General features: G+C 39.3%; 1 pseudogene; it reads right to left on the bottom strand.

Annotated features, from left to right (window-relative positions):
• Positions 1–1,746: 1,746 nt before the first annotated feature.
• LOC110315723 lies at positions 1,747–10,795 on the bottom strand (annotated as a pseudogene).
• Positions 10,796–12,742: the final 1,947 nt, after the last annotated feature.

Here is a 12,742-nt window from a genome sequence, read left to right as displayed (position 1 = left end):
CAGCAAATCAAGTGCTCTACATGACCAATATAAATAAGAATTTTTGCAACCAAGTTATCTTTTGAGATAACATTTAAGGCCTTAAGATGAGATCTTTACCAATTAATATCTCCTGGAAGCTTAAAAAAATAGAAATTTTGAAGCAAATCAATTTTCTGCTCTTAAAATTTTTTATACCACAACTTTTTAGTATAACTAAAACTCTAAATATTATAAAGACATTGCCTCTGAATCTTTGGAGCAACACTACTTTTCAAATTTTAGCGCTCATTGTGCAAGAGCAAATATTTGAAGCAAATTTTTTAGAGGCATTGACTAACAAACACTTTTTACTCTGAAAGATTCAAACTCTTAACTTCTTGTGTTGAAGCAGAGACAATAAAAATTTCTTACATAATGTAAGGCTATATTACTTTAGCCATACCTAAAGACAAAATTTCCCAGTGATCAAACTCACTAGAAGCAAACACAATTTATATACAATTATCAGTATATAAAGAAAAAACCAAACCGTGAGAGTCCAATTTTAAACAATCTGTTACCTTAAAATTCAATACCAGAAACATTACTTTAATGTTACGAAGTTTGGCAAACTTTTTTAATTTGAAGTATCCTAAAGGCCTAGTTTTCTGAGCTGTGTTTTGCCACGTTTTGTTGTTAGAAACGACTCTAATCTCAAGTTACTAATTTAAAGCTAACGTTTTGTAACTGATGTTACGCCCCTTTAATCATATCCACCTTTCAGACCAATTAAAGCATTTTACCTTTTTTTTTTTTTTACTATAATTTTAAGATAAAAAAGCACTTCATTTGCTGAACCCAACTGTAGAGAATTTTCTAGGAGAAAACCAACTACTAGTCTTTTACCTTATAACTAAGAAGCTACAGACTCTCCTTTTTAAAATAAAACAGTTCTTTAGTGCAGGGCAAATCAAGTCAGCCTCTACTGACTAGATTAAGAGATGGGGAGAGAGCCCATAAACCCTTCAGAAACAAAAATGAAATGACTGCCATTTGCCTATTTAAACTAAACACAATTTTTAATTTTTCTGGCTGTAATTTCAAGACAGGAACTCATTGTTACCTGTAGAATCCAATAATCACAAGCACAGAGATTTCTGTATGAAAACAGGCACCAGTTTCCTAACGTCCAGGGTCCTCCAGCCACAGTAGACAGGGGTGTACCATCCTCTCCTGGATCACCTCACAGATGTGCTTTTTCCCGTCCTGCTTGTCCTCAGTACTGGATGCCTTAAGAGTCAAACCTGGGGGTCATCTCAGTCTGTCTCATCATCTTATTTACATGCAGGGAGAAAACCAAACGTACACACACACACACACACACAAAGACTATGAGAACTGAAAACCAGGGGCTTGCCTTGTGTGGAACCTTAAGGGAAAGCTGTAAAAACTTGTCAGGCTGGCAGGATTTTTTTTCTGAAAGAAATGATGGTGGTTAGTTCAGCTGCACTCTCTGGCCGCTTCGCACATGAGCACGTGGCGTGGGCGCTCAGGAGGTGACTCAGCGGCAAACCCGCCTGCTTGGCACAACCTTTCTCCGCCAGCCCCCGCCAGCCCTTAGTCAGCTGCCCGCTTCTCCTTTCACCCCGGTGAGCTCCAAGCAAGGCTGAGCAGCTCTGCTCCCCTTCTGCCAGGGGCTGAACTCTCACCGCAGCTGGGCTACATGCACCCCTGGGGTGGAGTTGACCTCCTGCCTTCACTCACTGGCCTCCCCACCAGTCAGATCTAGGTCTCTGGGCCTCCAGGCCTCTGACAAGCGGCAGGGGCGAGGCGGGGCCATCCATTTGCCCAGCGAGCAAACACCTTCAAGACCATTTTAGAGAAGTTGGTCTGTCCCAAGACAAAGATCTGAAAAGACAAGGACAAAACAAAAACAACAGACAATAGTACGTTTAACATTCGTCTGGGTCTGGGTCTGGACTCACAGCCAAAAGCTACCTCAGATGGGTCGGGGATTCTGCACCATCCCTTTCTGGCAGAAAGAGGCACCCTTTCTGCCAGGCAACAGCCAACTCCTCCTAGCTGTCCTGTACCCTGGGCCTTCCTCCTCCCGGGTCTCCCCTGGGACGTCTCCCAGGGCTGCAGCCTGCGGACCAAAAGAGGGTCCTCTTCCGCGAGCCACTGGGTCCTCAAGGTCCCGAACGGTGGCTGCCAGAATACCGAACACCTGATCCAGTAAACCAAGACACTGACACACACACATGCTCAACAGCAGTTGCCAGAATGCCAAAACCAGGAAACAAAACACAGACTCAGTGGCCGCACACAAACACAACAGACTCACATGAACGTACCTCCAAGAGGCCTCTTCGAGTTTCTAGGGACCCCCAGATTCCCGGCCAACGCACCAAATGTAGGAGCCCCTCGTGAGGAACTCCCTCGGGTCCTCACATCATAGGAGTCAGGGCATCCAAGAGAAACACGACAGAGAAGCCTTCTTGATGTAAACACACGAGGCTTGTCTCACTGTGCTCACTGCCTCAGGCTTACAAGCTTACAAACAACTATTTCTCTGAACAGAAGTTGCATGAATCCCAGGCCTTAAATTTCATTTCTCTACAATTTATGTTTAGATTTGAGTTTAATAAAAGTAGAATAGTGGTGAAACTGTGGACTTAATAAAATGCAATGTCTCTTAAAGATATCAAGTCATTTCACTCTTTTTATAAGTAATTTGTAAGTTTGTTGAGTCTTTTTGTTCAAGTACACACTAATGATTCCTGTTCTTGGGAATATAGACAGATACTAGATGTAGTCAGATATCAGATAATTTCCATATCATATGGTGATACACCTAAGGACAGACACTTAAAACCCTAATAAAATCAAACTTTGTTCATGGTCAAGTGAATAATAAGGAAAAAATACATATTGGCACTATGTCTTTTACATGTGCCTAAATTTTTTTCCTATTCCTACAATACCATATTGTTATAGACAATCAAACTTTTATCCTATTCTAACAATTTACTAGCATTACTATATCCCTGGCCTTAATTTAATCTCTACATGCACACATACAGAAGATAATGGATAAATTTGAACAAATGCTACTTGCTTATCAATCGCACTGCTATCACTGACTTACATGAAAAGCAAGCACTTCACTAGACCAACTTACTCTTTCCAAATAGACTAAAATGTTCCTTGAGTGAATATCTGAAAGTTTAGTGCTGAGAAACCTTGGAAAATTTCCTTCAAATATGTGGAATACTCCCATTAGACTACTGAGCTAGAAGAATACTCTTAAACTTGGGGTGACAAGAGCTTAGCCCACAATTAGAATTATAGGGTAAAGTATGAAGTCACAGCTTCTGTTTATTTTAATACATCCTGTAAAAATACTGTTGTATAGGTTTTGTGTTTCTTACTGTAAATATTGATGGAAAATTATTTCTATCTCATGTTCTGATAGAGATTCAAAAAGATCCCACCATACCTGCTGATCACAAGACAAATATCAAGGCTATCTTCAAAAAGATTGTCTACCAAAATATAAAAAAATAACTTAGAAGATGTTAACTAGATGTTACATGGTTCCAACCAAGACCTGATACTGCTTAAAAGCATACAGAATGTTAATCAACCTAAGATTAAATTATCTATTACTTTGAATATCAGAGTAGTAAGATGTTAATATAATTAATGGATACCATTATATTTACTAGCATGGTCAATTCAAGGGCCTAATCAACTAAAATATTTACTAGCATGGTCAGTTCAAGGACATAATCAACTAAAAAAAAGTTATGCTCTATTATTAAAAAATTCATTTGGTAAATATTTGAAAATAATGAGTACTGAATTTACTAATGAAAAAATTAAAAAAAAACGATTAGCTGCTGGGTGTCCTAAATACTGTTACTATTATAATAAAACCTACTCAACCTAAGACAGGCCAGGAATACAGGATTATTCATGTGCCAATGATAGCTAAGTGCTGTGTTTTCAGATGCCAACCAAAGGCACACACAACTGTATGATATTAATTTAACAACACAAACACAAGAAGAATGGAGAGTGTAAACAAATTCAATAAACTAAGAAAATTAGTCTCTCTACTAGAGGAAAAAAAATTGTTCTAAGCAAGCTGTGGATAAAACCAGTCTTTTGGTACTAGCATCATTTTAAAACTAATATCCTAAGCTTTACTTTTTTAAATCAATTCTTCTGTACCTCCGTAATACTGCAAACCTTGACTATAGTTCTTCATGATGTGGTGACACCTAAACATAAAATTGTTCTCATTGCCTATCTGTTGATGTAATAAATTGTAAGGTTAAGATCTGTTATTCATGTTATCTGATATGTGATTGCTGTGAAATGGTTACTTTATCCTCAAAGGGTACACTACCAACAGAATGAGAACTTCTGTCTTAGAGTCACATGTTATTTCTTGGCAGAATTTGTAATAAAATCATCATGAGCCCCTCAGTCTTCACTGATGTGGTCTGATCAGATTGGAATGAAAATGATCCATTGTTCTTTCAGACTATGAATCTTTGTGATTATACAGTAGCAACATGTTTTTGATTGTTTATTTGTTTTATATGTTTTATTGTTTTATTTTGATAATTTCATAAAAGCATGTGATACATTTTCATCACAATACCATTTCAGGTTCTCTTATTTCCATCTATTTCCCAGGAGCTATACCAGAGCCAGTGAGTAGAGCAATTGGAAAAACCGTGATGGGGGTAAGGATGAGAATGATTATAGAGAAGACAAGAGGATGATGTAAAAAATAGATATTGGAGCACTCATGTTGCTTAACATACCTACGAGCAATTGTATTTTTTCAGTGTCTTTTAAAGAAAAAACAATACAAAGCATGACAAATTAAGAAAGATAAACAATGGTCACAAATCCTTAAATGACAAATTTATAGTGTATAACATCTACCTTTGGCCAAGACCATGTCCTTCAGGCTAGGATAGTCTCTTAAGGACATATTTCTAAGCAGAGGAACATGTCAATGTATAACACACAACTTGATTAAAATAAAGACAGATGTCAGCAGATTCATTCATGATTAATCACAAGCATGAAGTCATCCAAAGTTAACTCTGAAAATGCTTCCTACATGTCTCTCCTTTTATTTATGCAAGTCAAAATTCTCTCAGCTATTGGCACAGAAAACTGTGTCTGTCTTTGCATTCCCTCAAGGGGTCTGGACCCTACCAGTCATAGGTACATGACTCCTAACAGCCCTTTCTTAGGTTGATCCACTTCTATCTGAATCTTACCCCACTTTTTTATCTATAAGAGGCAGCTTGTTAGTCACAGAGCAGAAAGTTGTTTGTGCCTTTGTTTTGCATCTGAAAACACAGCACTTAGCTATCATTCACACATGAATAATCCTGTATTCCTGGCCTGTCTTAGGTTGAGTAGGTTTTCATGCTCATCTTACCCATCATTAGCTATCAAATTCTACTAGAAAAGACATTGGATCTTGAAACTTATGTAACTCTGCTTTGACATCTGGAAAAGCTCTGACAATTCTTCTCAAAAGAAGAGATGATAGGCATTCCTTAAAAAGGATCATAAAGCAAACTCCTGCTATGACCAGTAAGACAGATGTAAATGAGGACCAGGAAGGAAATGTAACATTTTCATCATATCATTTGCAATGCTACCAGCATCAAAAGACAAACACTTTGCCTTTCTTATACTTATAACCTACTTAAGTAGGGCTGACTAATCTAAAGAAGTATCAGTATTATGCCAAATACCATGAAAATGACTTTTTATTCTGACCCAGTTATGCTGATGCTCATTATACCTTTTTTGGAGTTATACAAATCCATAGATTTTGAGTATAATAGTTCATATGGCTTCTAAATTTCTTTCCTTTTACCACATCCTCGACCTGAACTACACCATATAATATGTCAATTCTTTGTTCTAGCCACCTATCCAAATCTTCTTGTATACTCAAGACATAGGTTACATTTTCCACAAAAATTTCCACAAACTTACTGTTCATACCTCTGTGCTCAAGCTAGCACAGAAGAAGTAACACTGTGTTTCTACTAAGTGTTATACTAATTGGAATGAGCGCAACCACACTGGCAATTATCAGCCCAACTATATATTAGTTCCTTGTCAGAGCATAATCTAATTATTCCAATATTTGTAAGTACTCTTCTGAATACCAGCATTCAGACAATTTTATAGGAATAAAAATAAAAGCTGCTTGATGTATTACCATTTCAGATTAATAACCATACAGTGTTAAAACACAGTTGGACAAAAGACACTTAAAACATGAAACATTGAATTCATTATCCAAGCTAATAAAAAACACTACATTCTCAATTAGGTTGGAACTTGGGGGGTTGCTGATAGACTTCTGCAAATTGCTGATGTTGAAATTTTGCAAAGATGTGGTTCCTACAGATTGGAACTAGCCAAGTGGTTGTGGTGCTGGACCACTTCTTCCACTACATTGTGTGCCAAATGGTGCAGCTGGAAACCCATACTGCTATGGGGGCACATGGACTTGATTAAGTGACCTAGACAGGTAGCAGATTCTGTAAAGATGGGAGTAGAGCCATCCAGGCTTGAGGTCATTAAAATGCATAATTTCCCAGGAGCAGAGAACTTCCTTGCTATTCCAGGGGCCTCTGCTGCCTTCCCTGCCTGAAAGATTCTTGGCAACTTGAGCCCAGTTGTCTACAAAATTGTGCAGGTCATATGTGAATGTGCCCTGCCTACTGGAAGTCAAGACAGGAGGCTGAGCCTGGGCAGCTTTGCTACTCACTATTTCTCCAGCAGTAACTGTGTTGCTGGTCCCTTGACCTGGGACAGAAAGGCCTGGTACTGAAATGGCACCATCACTTGTAAATACAGAATAGAGGTTTTCACTGGAGGGAAATGGCTTAAGAGGCTGTAACAGCTGGTTGTGCCCATTCTCTTGGGTGTTGCCTGATGGATGGAGTGTCTGTTGGCAGTAAAAGACTGAATTTCCAATCTGACTAGACAGGTTACCTGAAAACTGTGGGCTTTTATTGCCCAATGAGCTGCTGCAACTAGACTTGGTGCCTTGGCTTTTACTAGGTCTTCTTCTTCGACTTGATAGAGGAACAGCTGAGGGAATAATGACAGCAGGGTGAACCTTGCCCAGGGTAGTATACAAAGATTCCATTTCAGGCATTGGGAAACTCAGCAGGTCCTGAATCTCTTCAACGAGTTTTTCTCGTAATCGTAGTTCTAAGCATAAGTCTTCATTTCAATGCCAAACTAGTTGTCACTACTCATGTAAGATGAGTTGAGTGAATTACTAAGGTTTTGACTTAGTTTCTGGAAAGGAATGCTCTTTAAACACAGGTGGGGGGGAGTGTGGACTACTTGAACCATCCTCTCTACCCCTACTTAGAAAGGCAGCCTCCAGGTCTGAGGATGGCCCATTCAGATGGGGAGATTCTGTCAGCTCAGGCTTCTCCTTCTTTGGTATCACAGCAGGAATAACAGTTTCTTCTGAATCTCTGAAAGGAGCAGAGGTCACTGGTCCCTTACTTTTTCTGAGCTTCCTTTTATATGATTTCTTATGTCATTTACTCCCAAAAGTTACCCATCCATTCTAACACTTGCACTTTTCCCTAGTCCTCCACTTCCTGTGGTGTCCTTCACTGATTTTCCTTAGTCCAGCTTCCAACTTGTGTTCCATAGGTCAGAGGCAGTCAGAAGAGTAAACAGAAAACTCACAACTTGGAGAGTGAGGGTAAATGGAAGAAAGACAGGAAGAAACCATGAGAGATGGATGTGGGAGGGCTGCTGGTGAATACTAAGTCAGCAAGCAAGCCAAGCCACACAAAACATAACCAATTCCAAGAAGATAAACAATGACACAATTGCTAATGTGCCAAGATTTTGGTATATAGCACAATTGATTAAGCGTGTTTCCCTCTGGCTAGAACAGTCTCTTAAGGATGTATGTATAAGCAGAGGAACTTAGCATGATGTAATAAGTGTTTTTGTTTGTTTGTTTGTTTGTTTATTTTTGGTTTTTCGAGACAGGGTTTCTCTGTGTAGCCTTGGGTGTCCTGGAACTCACTCTGTAGACTAGGCTGGCCTCAAGCTCAGAAATCTGCCTGCTTCTTCCTCCCAAGTGCTGGGATTAAAGGCATGTGTCACCATGCCTGGCTTTGTAATACATGTCTTAATTAAAAACAAAGATATATGTCAGCAGACTCATTCATAATTAACCACAAGCAAGACATCACCCAAAGTTAACTCCAGAAGAGCTACCCACAGAACTTATTTTTTTTTTCTCCCCATTAAATCTTCTTTTGATTCTTGTCTATGGTGCTCTGTGAAAGTCTGTGTTAAGCCAGGGCTACGTGCACGGTTGTAATGTATGTAGTGTTTCCAGGAATAAAGACAAGTTAGCAATATCTAAGGTAGTGAATATGACTCCCCTGCTCCAGTGCCTTTCTATATATCAACTACCTCATATGAGACACTTCCCCATCCATGACTTCACGATGAAAAGCCCAGTAGTGGGAAGGCCTGTACCAACAAACACATGCCCATTTTCCCATGTGCAAAAGAAATAATAAATCTGGGTTGAATGTTCATATATTCATTCAAGTCAGTTGGCTATTTTAAAAACTTGAATAAGGGGTTGTTAAAGTATTTGCCTTGAGGACTGATACTTCATTGGAACAGCCTTCACTCTTAAAATTCAAAATTGTTGGCCACACATTTCCCAGAATTCCCGTATGGCAGGGATATTTCCCAAAATATTGACTGTGTAAATTTCATAGAGCAATTGAGCTAAGCTTTGCAATTATTGGCGGTTTTTTGTTTGTTTGTTTGTTTGGGTTTTTTGTTTGTTTGTTTGTTTTTTTAGAGACTGAATCTCCTTGATACTCCACAGGAAGTCCTCAAAGCATATATAGGATTCAAAATCTGGTTTCTTGCCTTGGAGCTTTTGATCGTGACCATTACAGTTTGATTTTGTTATTGACTATATTTTATGCCTTAATTATGAGAGAGTTTTTCAATGATATAATGATTTTTATAATTTACTTGATTTTTTTTGACTTGTAAGGACAGAGTCTCACCTACTAAGCATTATCACACAGAAAAATACAATGAAATCTGCTTTTAATTTTGTAATTAAATTACAGTTTAAGCAGTTTTAAATTATTAACATATTTACTGACAAGAACTAAGTGGGAAAAAAATTTAAAAATTGTAAATATGCTAAAATGTGTACACTACAAATAAATATGGAGCAAAGCAAGTTCTGGGTTTTGTTGTTATTTGTTTGTTTTGGTTTGGTTTTTCGAGACACGGTTTCTCTGTATTGCCCTGGCTGCCCTGGAACTCACTCTGTAGATGGGGATGGCCTTGAACTCAGAAATCTGCCTGCCTCTGCTTCCTGAGTGCTGAGATTAAAGGCGTGCACCACCAAGCTCAGCCACAAAACAAGTTTTATAAGTAGGATGAAATTGTGCAGGTACTTCTCAATCATTAGTGGACAACTCACATTGGCTAGATTGCCTAAATCTTTCTCCTTTTGCATAAATAGAACTCTAGCTAACAACATTACCGTTCAATAACAGACTAATCTGTAGTACTCTTTTTTACTGAAACTCTGAAGTAGAAATTTATGGTTTATTTGGAAAGTCAGTTATGTCAAATGATGTTTTGTTGGAGCAGACATGGGAAAGAATAGTTTCCTGAAGCAAACACAGGTGAAAGGATATTTTGAGATAGCAAACACATGAAAGGACCCTGGATTAAGGATTATAAATATGACCTCCACAGACAGTGAGAGACAAGAGTTGAGCATCAGTTTGCTTTGTCCCTCATTCTTATTCTTCCATAATGACACTCGTGTATTGGTTCTCCTTACATAGCATGTTGAACTCAAATTGTGGTAAGACTCGCATTGAGAGAAACTCTCCCAAGAACTGGTAGTGAGGTTTCTTTGGCATCTTGCCATTCAGTAGCCTTGCCTCAGGCCTGTTTTCAAGCCTTAGAATTTTCTCTGGATTCATCTACTACTTTTGGCTTGTATCTGCCTGTCTAGAGAACTGGTTTACAGTTGCCCAAGTTGTTTTTGGTGTTTGCTATGGGACTGAACTGCTGCTAAAGAAGATCAAGCTTGCCTGCAAAGCAAGCTTGTTGCTGAACAGCTCCCCTTCTTCCATATCCTAATATCTTTTCTCTTCCATTAACTCTGCTGAGTTGTAGGTTAAAGAAGAGGTTGAAGCCTTATTAAATGTAGGTTTGAAAATATATATGCCTACACAATTCAGTGATTATTTTTATCTTTGCTGAAGGTAGAGCTACACTGTATCTTCTTTGTTGAGATCAAGTCTCTCATTAAAATCAGAACTTATGGACTGCTTGAATGGTTGGCCCACAAGTTATAGGCTTTTACATTTTCAGCATAACAAAGCAGAGATAAAAAGTACTGCAGCACAACTGCCCTTTTGCATGGGTGTAGATTTTCTAAACTCAAATCCATGCTTGTCTGACAAGCATATTAACCATCAACTCTCTTCCCAACCTCACTGATTCATTTTTATTATGAAGCTTGCAATATTGTTAGTAAATACAAAGATATACCTATTTTTACTTAGTTGTATATTGCTCTTCATTTGTATTATTCCTTAACATTTATTATATAGGTGAATTAAAATGCTCAGACACTTGGGGTACGGTTTTACCTGTTTATGTTTTGTGCTGGTAAATCTTGAGGAAAGCAGGCAAAGTTTTTGGCTGGAAAATTGAACACAGGGGTCAGGATCCAAACCATGTATTTCTAGAAACAGACCTATATACATATATTGGTTATGAAAATTAAATATTACTAAAATTTCAAATAAAAGTGTCTATATCCCAAATGCATTCCAGTTTATTTTTCATATTATTAAGGGAGGATCACACAGTGATGTCAGTGTCATGGGAGATATAACATACATACATACGTACATACATACATACATACATACATAGACTTTTAATAAGGTACTTTGAAAGTTAGCATACTAATGATTAGAATGTTTCTACTCATTTTTTGGTAAAGTAAGTTGTGTTCTGAAGTATTTTAAGTATGTTTATTATCTTTAATAAAAAGTAAAATTACTCATTGAGGATGATATTAGATTGTACTAGTATACAGGACCCTAGGATGGCTGTCCTCTGAGAGGTCCTACAAGCAGATGACCAAGACAGATGCAGAAAATGACAGCCAGTCATTGTACTGAGGTCAGGGCCCTCTATGGAAGAATTAGTGGAAGGATTGAAGGAGCTGAAGGGGATGTCAACCCAATAGGAAGACCAACATTGTCAATGAACTCATACCCCTGGAAGCTCCACAAGAATATGCCACCAACCAAAGAGCATACAGTGATTGGGACAATGTTCCCTAAGCCCAGCATCTATGTATAGCATATTTTAGACAGAGGACTTCCTTGTCTGCCTTCACTGGTAAAGGATGCTCCTAATCTAGTAGAGTGTAGGGAATTGCAGGCTGGCCTCCTGTCGAGCTGACATCTGAACCCCAATGTTCATAATTCACCTATATGACATGGTAGGCATTCCCTCATGTTCCTGGAACTCCTGCCCCTGCCTAAGGTACCACCTCCCACAGCCCCCTCAAGAGAAGCATGGTCAATAGTGATATAAGCAATGGCCCAAGCTTCTGACCTTCAGGCTAAACTCCTCCCCAATTACCTAGCAACTGTGAAGGTCATAAAAGGGGCTGTTAAGCCCCCACCTCGCTCTCTTACTCTCTTACTCCTTGCTCTCTTACTTCCCACTCTCTTGTTTCTGTCTTACCCCTCTCTCTTACCCCTATATCCCCTCTCTTTGTCTTCTCTCTCCTCTTCCCTTTCTCTTTGTCTTCTTTCCTCTCCTCTTTCCATTTCTCTCTCTTTCTCTCTAGGCCACCCTCCTCTCTCTCTCTCTCTCTCTCTCTCTCTCTCTCTCTCTCTCTCTCTCTCTTTCTCTCTCTCTCCTTCTCTTTTTACCTTCTCTCTTTCCCCTGCCTTTCTATAATAAAGCTCTTAAACCATAAACATCTAGAATCTGCTGTGCCACTCTCACTGGTGTTGGGAATCTCTTCCCTTATCCCTCTCTCCTATAACCCTGGTCGCTTTAGCAAAGTAGCTCCAGGGTCCCAGGCAGGGCTGCCCCTTGGCCACCCCCTGAAGAGTGGGATAGAGGAATGCCCACACAGGGATGAGTGGATAGTGTAGGTAGCAACCATCCCACACCTGACTGACCAGAGAATAGGGAACCTCTGGAGGGCATGGGCCTCTTTTCCCTTCTCCCACTTCCCCCGGGTCCCCCCTTGTCTCCCCTTTTATTTTGTTCCCAACAGTAGAGACTTGTGGCATCATTGAAAAGGGATACCTGGGGGTGGGGTGGAGCACCCTCTGAGAGGCAAAAGGGAGGGGTGAGAGGAAGTTCTTTGGGAGTGGAGACTGGAAAGTGGTGGCAAACTGTGGCATGGAAATAAATAAAATAATTAATTTTAAAAAAGAGTGAAGGTTTGGAACCTGACCCTAGCACTCAAATTTTTGTCCAATAACTCTGCCTGTTTTCCTGGGGGGTTGACAGCACCAGAGAGAGACAGGAAAGTCAAAGATGAAAGCCCCTCCCCACAACTCCCCTTAAAACATATGCAACAGCCTTTAAAGTACCATATCCACTAGACTCATGTTTTCTGCCCTAAAACTCCTTCTGCATTTCCTTAAGT

The sequence above is a fragment of the Mus pahari genome, unplaced genomic scaffold (assembly GCF_900095145.1).
Source record: "Mus pahari unplaced genomic scaffold, PAHARI_EIJ_v1.1 scaffold_10845_1, whole genome shotgun sequence".
NCBI classification, from domain to species: Eukaryota; Metazoa; Chordata; class Mammalia; order Rodentia; family Muridae; genus Mus; species Mus pahari.
This window is presented reverse-complemented; position numbering and strand designations above follow the sequence as displayed.